This window comes from Culex pipiens, chromosome 1 (assembly GCF_016801865.2).
Source record: "Culex pipiens pallens isolate TS chromosome 1, TS_CPP_V2, whole genome shotgun sequence".
Lineage (NCBI taxonomy): Eukaryota > Metazoa > Arthropoda > Insecta > Diptera > Culicidae > Culex > Culex pipiens.
Genome location: NC_068937.1, coordinates 32,069,482 through 32,078,765, shown reverse-complemented (window position 1 = coordinate 32,078,765; position 9,284 = coordinate 32,069,482). Strand labels below are relative to the sequence as shown.

General features: G+C 35.0%; 1 protein-coding gene across 8 annotated transcripts in view; it reads left to right on the top strand.

Moving 5' to 3' along the window:
- The first annotated feature begins 2,583 nt into the window (after nucleotides 1-2,583).
- LOC120419625 (MAP kinase-activating death domain protein) overlaps nucleotides 2,584-9,284 on the top strand; it is a 55,772-nt gene continuing 49,071 nt past the window's right edge. For 6 of the 8 annotated variants that reach the window (XM_039582380.2, XM_052706430.1, XM_052706431.1 and 3 more), the window contains exon 1: nucleotides 2,588-2,916. The gene's annotated coding sequence lies outside the window, so the exon portion shown is untranslated. Of the gene's footprint in view, nucleotides 2,917-9,284 lie in introns of all 8 variants that reach the window. The other 2 variants (XR_005605753.2, XM_039582379.2) reach the window with 1 other exon arrangement.

Sequence of the window (9,284 nt, the reverse complement as noted above, 5' to 3'; positions counted from 1 at the left end):
ATAGCACGATAAGATCGAAACGTCTTTCAACACTGAGTTTTTCGGGTTTTGTTGAATATCTCAGGATTTAAATCGAATTTTGGGGCTCTGGAAAGGTCAAAAGGTGAGGCATTGAGAGCTGCACAAAATGGCGTCTTTAACTCAATTTGGCCTGCAAGCGACGTGCGATCACGACAATATGCAAAATGCAGACAAGTTTGTCCCGCACATAAGGCTACATTTAATCTTTTCTTAAAAAGCTGGATTTCCTGTGGAGTTGTAGAATAAAAGGGGCTGCAAATGTTAGTTTTATGAAATTTAAAACAAGACATTTTTTAAGTGTCCAAAGAACTTGGAAAAAATCACTTCGGATAATCAAACCACCAAAAATATTTTTTTTTCGATGTTTTTTTTTTCATTGTTAAGATTAAGTATGAACCAAATTTGATGATTCTTATATAACATCTTCTGAGGAACACGATGATGACGTTTAATTTAAATTTAAATCAAATGTTCATTGAGAAAATTGCATGATTTTTTTTCAATTGCACATACTTTGATTAGAATCGAAAATTTGATGATGCCTTTCAATTCAGTAGTAAGCGGTAGATCGGGGTTCAAATCCCGGTTTGGACCAACACAACTGGTGATCTTTTCCCTTCTGGAATCGATTGCTTAGTAAAGGGAAGGTAGTGTATCGTCACAAACTGGACCTTATCACGACACCTTAGGAAGGCGACCTATGGAATGTTAACATTAACCTTAACATGTTAACATTAAGTTGAGAATGAAATTGCCATTGAATCCGCTTTGTAAATGCCGGCCCCGATACTCTTCAAGGGTGTTCCCCTCAGGAACAGGGAAAGATTTACTTTTTTTTTCAATTCAGTCGAGTTTTGCTCTAAAATGTTTTGTTTCCAAGATATGGCAATTAAAAAAAAAAATGTTTTTTTTTTGTTAAATGGACGAAAATCGCAAAACTATGGGGTTGTGCCAAAAACGAAGGAGTGATGCGATTTTGCTGAAATTGTATAAACAGCTCCGCCAAAATTGAGCATGATCAGAAAAAAGACGATTGCGAATTTGTACTTTTTTTGTGTATAGCTGGGGTCCGACGTTTTCAGATTACAATGAAAATGATTTATTCTCATAGTTACCTCATTTTTCAACTGACCATATTTTGGAAACTATTTGTTTGATTTTCAATGTTTAAGAAATTAAATTATTATGAAAATTTGAAATCTGCTGTAAAAATATTTTTTAAGAGTTTTAAGCTGATGAAAAAAATCTAAAGTTCGAAAAACAAAATTGAATGGAGCAGAAAATTTAACATTAGTTTCATAGACAATAAGAAACAATATTTTTCACAAATTTTAAATTTTTAGAATCGACAACCAGTAGTTGGATTAACGAAGTCTTAATAGTCTCAATATTTATAAATTGCGAAAATTTAACATTTTTCGAAAATTTCTTCCAAAATCCTGTAACTTGATTACGGTGTACTTTTTTGAATACATTGGAGACTAATTTTCGATTGCAAATTTTTAGTGCATCTAATAATGAATTTTGAAATGTTGTATGACCATGCGTTATTTCCCAAAAATTATTAGTTATTTCAAAAATACATAACTTATTTTTTTGGGTTCCTTGGCCGAATTAATAAGACCCGATTTTTTTTGTTTGGCCATTAGGGTGATGCCTTGTTAGGATGATCCAGAAAATGGCCATTTACGTTGATTTTCGCAAAAAAAAAAACACATTAAAAAAACATAACTGCGCACCCTTTCACTCGATTTCAACTGTCTTGGACGCAAATAAATATGGATAGGCTTTTTAGGATTTTTTTAAGTTTCAAAAATCTAGCCCGACATTTGAAAAGGTCGTATGGAATCTTAAAATGCGGTTTCGAAGGTATCAGGACTAAAGAGCCTATGTATATATTTTTATCAGATTCCAATCAGATTCCACGAAAAATTTCATAGAACATGTAAAATAGTGTTGTAATAATAGGACTCCGAGATACTGGATTTTCGACGCGCCACGCGCAAGAACGACAAAATGACGAAAACGGGGAAAAATCAACTTTTTTCACTAATACTATTTTTTTTTGTAATTGAAAGACGCAACTTTTGCTATGCATAATTGTATCATAATTTTCACACAGTTTTTTTTGATTTTTTTGTTTTATTTTATATAAATTCTTGAATTCTGTCCTACTGAATTATTCATTAAATGATTTTTTTCCTAAAATTTCAGCAAAACCTGACATCTTCCTACAAATTTTAACTGAACTTTAAAACTCAGAGTTTGGTGTGAACCCAAATCCTGCCCTGATCAAACAAGCCACGGTTTCCACGCACCGCAGCGCCACCCACCTTGCAGCGGCCACTAGCGCAAACTGTCATCGTTCGCTCGACACCAAAACAAAGCCTATGCGCAGGCGTATTCTAGCACGTGACTTTTGACTGCCCTTATCAGTTGTATGTTGTTAGGCATCGTAGCCACGTTCGACAAGTGGGTTCGGTGGGTGGTACCGGTTGGGGGTGGCGTCGTCGTCGGGGGGACTTTCTACACGAGAGGGTTCGTACCGACTGGAGCTGGTCGGAAAATTTCAGTCTTTCACAGGATCCCGACCAGAGCAGTTTAGAAAGAGGAAAAGCTCCAAAGCTCACCGGAAAAGCTCTCTGCTAGCTTTTGCTGGAGGGTCTCTCCCCAACCCCCTTACATAATGGGTGCCAAGTGAAAAAGGACAGTTTTGTGGCTTGAAACGTTGGAAACTGGGACTTTTCGGGAGATTTTAGTAGTTCAACTGAGTACTGAATTAGTTTTTGGTGAAATCTGGTTATAAAAGTTAAGTTTTTAGAAGAAAATTTGCACTTTCTTGGAGCAGGGCGTCACACCATGACAAAGTAGTGGCAGTTTTATTTCACCACACAGGTAAGTTTAAACACAAATTCTTATCAGTAGTTGAACTAATTAAGTTTTGCGTGGGTGGGCTCATACTAAACTACATTACTAAATGAGTAATCCAACCAGTACAAGACAAAATTGCCTTCTCCGAAAATATTCATGATGGCCGCCCATCCAGAAAGGGGAAACTCCGACTTTTCCGAGCCAGGGAAAAATCGATATTCTCACTGTTGGCCACCATGTGTCTGTGTCTCTCTCTCTCTCTCTCTGTCAGAATGGTCCACACTTACATTAGAGAGTATAGCGTACTATGCATGACCAAGATTTCCTCGTTTCTATGATTCCTGGACGCGAGAACGTCCTTGAACTGCAGCAGCACACAGGCTCCATGTTGGGCTCTTCGAGTCATTCTTACACGCGTCGGTGGCAATGTGGCAAATTGGAGTGCCTTGCGTGCGCTAGACAGCTGACGAATTACGGGCGGCCTCTTTGCCTTCTCCAAGAAGAGTGACACGCTTGGGTGGGCTGGCAAATTTGCATGATGCGGGTTTTGTGCTAAATGTTGCAGCGTCATGTGAGCCCTGGAAGCTTTTGCGGGAAATGTAAATTTGGTGGGAGTCGTAGAAAAAAGACAGTCAAGCTAAAATAGAAATGAAAATGAAACCTGACACTGAGTCTGGATAAAAGATGTATTCTATTAGGAGTACATTTACTGTTAGATTTAATAATCAATTTTTGGACTTTTCTTCAATTTGAAATGAAAAATTATTAAAGATGCTTGTGTTATGTTAGACACATTCATTAATAAATTGGTTAAAATCAAAGAATAAAAAGCAAAAAAAATGCATTTTTTTAAATAGCTTAATTTTTGCTAATAAATGTTATAAAAACACTATTAGAAACCAAGAGCCATGGTTTTTACATCTAAAAATATTAGATGTAATGGAGGTGCTTGGTTTCTTTTATAACTCCATGACATTTATAAGCGAACTAATTTAAGTCGGAGATTCACTTAACCTAATTCTGTCGATTGAAACGGCAGTTTAAGTTTAATTATAATAGACCATGAAGAAAAATCAGTAGTAACTGTTATTGGCATTGACTTTCAAAATGTTAGGTAGTGTTGTTGATAACTGAGTTTTGGGTGATTAATTTTGCAACTGTTTGTAAATATTTCATAAAATTCAAAATAAGACATTTTTTGCGTATTTTTTACAAATTTATGTTAAACAAGCCTTACCCGACAAACTTCGTTCTGCCTTTTTTTCGTTTGTTGACGTTTTGTGCTTTTTTGCTTATTCAGCCTCCTGTGATCAAAATTCGATTTAAGTAACTTTCTGCATACAATTTGCCGGAATCGGTTCCAGAGTGGACAAAGTGTCAATTAGTTAGCGTATAAACCTTCCTTGGGCTTATACGAACCCAACGCAACAAAGAACTCCTTGATCCGACGCTCCGTACTGAACTGATTCGCGTTCGAACAAAACCGTCGATTTTTTTTATATAGGGGAACTATACCCTTTCTCAGCCTATTTCTATTATCGGCCTATCAGCACTTTGATCATGAATTACAGCTTTCATAAAGTGTTTTTGACTGTTCCAAAGTAATAAATAGCTCAAACAAAAGTGAGCAAGCAATTTTCCATTGTTGATACATCTGAAAATGTTGATTTAATAGCGGAAAACGGCAAAAGTGATGAGAATTGGTCGAACGGCTTAGAGTGATTAAAATGGCATATTTCCCCTATATAGAAGAAGATTGATTTTTTTTCATTTCAATGAAACTTGTTTTGCCATTTTGAATCTACATACAAAAACTACCAAAAAATCAGTAGGGGAAAGTGGGGAGACTTGATCCCCGGGAACATTTGATCTCTAGCCTGTATCTCGTCAGTATGTGGGAAAAATAGCTTTGTTCTAGAAAGTTGTGCGATATTGACTCAAACTCATTGTGGAAAACAAAAAAAAAATGTTCGGATTGAGTTACACACATTTTACAAAAATGTGCTGCGAAAAACCTCCAAGAGATCCTTTTTCTTTAGTTGGAGTGTATTTATTCAAAAACATATTTTTTATACACGAATTGTTTGATAAACTTATCAACTATAAAACACTTACGCATTTGACGTTGAATTTATCGTCATACTATTTTTACAACCAATTGCGTAAAAAAGTGCAATTGATCCCCGCATTTTTACAGTCGCTGGAATCAGCCTCAAGCTTAAATAACTGATTTGGTATTTCGTACATGGTTCCCTTTAGTATAGTTGTAGATGACTTACTGCAGTTACTGCAGTACTGCAGTAAACCATTTTTCAGCTTTTGTGAACATGCTCAATTTTGGTCTCAAAAAGAATATTTGAAATTTTTAAATATTTGAAATACTAAACTTGATATATTATGAACACAAACGTTCAGGCTTTATGTGAAATTGCTGTAACTTATAGAAAATCAATAGTTTGGATGAAAAAGAAACATTTCGATTAAGATTTCTTCAAAATGTTGAAAGGGGGATCAAGTTACCCCTAACATTTTGAAAATCCCGGTTTAAAATATGTTGTAAAACGCTTGGCATGATTCGAAGAGTCCATTTCATTAAATGCCCTTATCAGCCAAACATAGTTGAATGTTTAAGCTTCCAATTCATGCAAAAAGTTCATAGTTTTGCGAGAAATTAAGATAGTTATGTGCGATGTAAAAAAAGATGATCAAGTCTCCCCACTCACCCCTACCTGGTCGATTTGGTATCTTTGGCGAAGTTGTAGGTTATGAGCAGGATTATCCAGAAAAAAATGTTTCATTCTATTTAAAAGTTTTTTTTTATCTTCTCTGAAATTGCAAAAAAAAAATTACAATAACACATTCAAAGTATGTTAAAATGGCAGCTGCGAGTTTGTTTGCATCAGATCTGCTATCTCTTTCTAGCAAAAGTTTTTTGTCATGCGACCTCTAGCTGGTTGCAGGCACTGTGACACTGTCACGAGGAGTTCGTAATTTGTGACTAAAATTATATTTTTCTCACTGGGCCTAGAACGCCTTATTGTCTCAAAATTTGAAAGAAAACATTTTATACTAGTTCAGTTTTTTTGCAGTTATTAGATACAAAAAAAATTAAATTGACGAACACTAAAATTTTTGCGAAAGAAAAAACCTTTTTGCAGTACAAAATTAACTATTCAAATGATTTTTAAGTATTCAAAAGATTATTTAAGCTGATTGCACTTGAATTTCCATTAACATTTTGAAATTTTTGAAAACATATATTTCTTTTGTCCCCTGATTTTTCGGGCCGATTTTGAAGGTACCCCACAGAAAAAAACTTGTAAAATATTTGTACCAGCCTAATCAACATTTGCAAAAAATCCTTGAATGATTTTTAATGCTTGAAAAACGTTATTCAATGTTTTCTTAAGAGTGTGTAATAAATTGTACAAGGATTTTATGAATATTTTTACTATCGGGAATAATTAAGTTGGCCTCTTTGTCATTTATGCAATGCTTATAATTATTTGTCCTCCCTTAGATTTTTTGGGAAAATCAAAAATAACTTTATAGATATTTTTAGCTATTTTTCAAATTTTAAAGCTGCTTTTTAAGGAGATATTTGTCTTTCATATTTTTTATAAATAGCTTCCATATTAAGGAAAACTTTCAAATATCAAAAAAACTTTCCACAATTTCTTTTCTGTAAAATGGTTGAGTCGACTTTTGAAGACAAGGCTTTGCAAAGAGTAAAAATTATGAAAAAAATCCTGGGTTTTACTGATTTGCTTTAAATTTTCTATCGATGTTACCTTTTAAACTACTGATTAAGTCTTCAATGTCAAACGATTAATATTTTGTGAAATTTTATCATATCCTTGAAAAATCAGAATTTAAAAATTTCATGTTTAATTTAACTAAAGGGCTTAAGTCATAGTAATTACATATTTTTGAAAGATTGGCGTGATTTCAAAAATTCTGAATTCTGATCATATTGGAAATATATTTTTCAGAAAGAAATAATAATGGACTCTTGGTGTCGTTTTAAAAAAACCCCACAAATGTCATTAACTCGAAAACAATTATTTTTATTAAAATGCTTGCAAATTAGTTTTTTTGGGAATATAATTCAAATGAGAAAATGTGAGGAAGGGAGGAGGGGGGAGTTAGTCAAAATTGAGTATCTGTTATGAAATAGGTAATTTTAATAAATTAATTATAAAGAAATTTTAAATAAAGCATAATTAAAATAAGAAAAAGAAAAAAATGTTACAAAATAGTTTTTTAATAAGAGTGTAACCATATTTCTAAAATTCCATCAACTAAATCTTTTTCGAAGACCCATCGCTGAAAATCCGGTTTTCAAAAAAGGGATGGTTTATGGATAGTCCCGGAGTAATATAATTGAAAATACAAAAAAAAATTAAGGCCGTTGCAAACTTTTTTCACGGCTCTCGTCGCAACCCCTTCGAAACTGCCTTAAAAATCAGATGACAAAGATGACTTTTTAAGAAACATCCAAAATTTTTGTTTGTATTGAATTCATTAGATGATCATTTTTGGCATGTTTGGATTCGTTTTAAAATATTTTGAATATTGGTGAAATTTCAATTTAAAGCACAGCAAAAAGTTGTTCTTCGGAAAACAAATACGTAAAATGGATCTGGGAACATTGTAACGATTCAGTCCGCTTCAAATTAAAATAATGAAGTAATATTGGTATAAGATTTCAAAACTAGCAGTTTATTTCACGAAAAAGTCTTCTTTAATGATGCATAATAACACATTTAGCTAAGTAATACTTAAAAACCCGCTGTAATTTTTAATAGTACAAACATGTGTTTACAATGACTTTTGAATGACTTTGATATTTTTGCTCTACGCTTTTTGGTTAACAACTCGTAACAAGGTCTCCAAAAACGCACGACCTTTCACAAAAGTGCTGAATGACTTAACATGACACAAAATGCGACACAATTATGAAAGCGACTTTTCCGTACCCTTTCGCTTCGCTGCCAAAAAAGTATGACCCCCTAAGGCTATAGGTACAAAAAAAATCACTTTCCATCGCTTTTTTTTTGAATGTAGGAGGACATTCAACCATTCCCAGAAACCCCGCCGTTTTTCCTTTGTAAATGTCATGCAGTTTGGTTATGTTTTTGGGAAATTACAGGATAGCAAATTTGATTTTGCTGGCAATGCAAATTTGATGAGAAATTTCAAAGAATGAAAGAAGAATTAATAAATTTAATTATTATAAGCAACTATCCTTGAGATAAGCTCCTTTCCCGACTCAAAATTCCTCTGCTTTTCCGAGGAATGTTGTTCTGGCATCCATCTGATAACAGAATTAAGAACGATAATGATGAAAATTCCAATAAAACCGTATTATACGAGCATAGCTGGACCTGGTGCATAACATTCCGACGAAACTCTCCCCCGTGATCCTTATCGGCTCGCATAATCCTGTCCCGCAGCCTCGACCTCTTTTTTCCTGCCGTTAGACGGTCCCTAGGTCGCAGCTGGACCGGGAGCATCATCACCAGGGATCAACTTTCCGCAAAATTCCGCACACGCAGCTCTCAACTCGCTGCTGGTCCAAATTACATAACTTTCACCATTTTTTTTTGTGCGCTTTTCTCGACCGCCGCCATGCCGGAAAGCTGGCATGGAAGTTATGCGATAGGGGGATGATTTGTGATTATTTGTGATGCCGAGGACGAGGCCCTCGGCCCAAGGTTACGCAGAGTGTGTTGGGATGAAATATGCCAACCACAGACAAGTAGATATCTTTGAGCTACTCAAACAATACAAAATTAAACCAAGCGATGGTGGCGCTACAAGTGTCAAATGCGGTTAGTCGCCGAACTACGATTTGCTTAAACTGGACGGTTATTTATTTGGCGTTACTTTTCAATCAACATCATATCTAGTTGTCTGTGCGCCAAGTATGTTTGCGGTCAAGGCGCTTTTAGCTGTTGACCATTATGGCTAACGAGCTGGTCTGTCAGTGATACGTTCTCGTGGAAATCAAATGGACTTTTCGAAAAATTTGGAGACTCTTTTCATCGGAAATGTTCGGAAATCTTTTCGCTAGACCACTTCTCATTTGATGTTTTGATTTCCGCCGAACTCTGAACAAATAAGCCTCAAAATAAGCTGTTCACTTGATTGGCATACAGCGAAAAGCTTTTCTTTTCTAGCGAAAACATTTTCAACAGAAATAAAAAAAAGCAGCGTTTTTTTCAATTCCATTCCCGTACAATCAAAAGCGGTAATCCTATTTGCCCGAGGAATTCAATTTTCGCATCGGGTTACGACGTTCTGTCAATATTTCCTTCCCCCGACATGCTCACGTAATGCCAATTTTGGGACGGGACTTTTTATCGGCATCGCCCCGAACGACAGTTCCC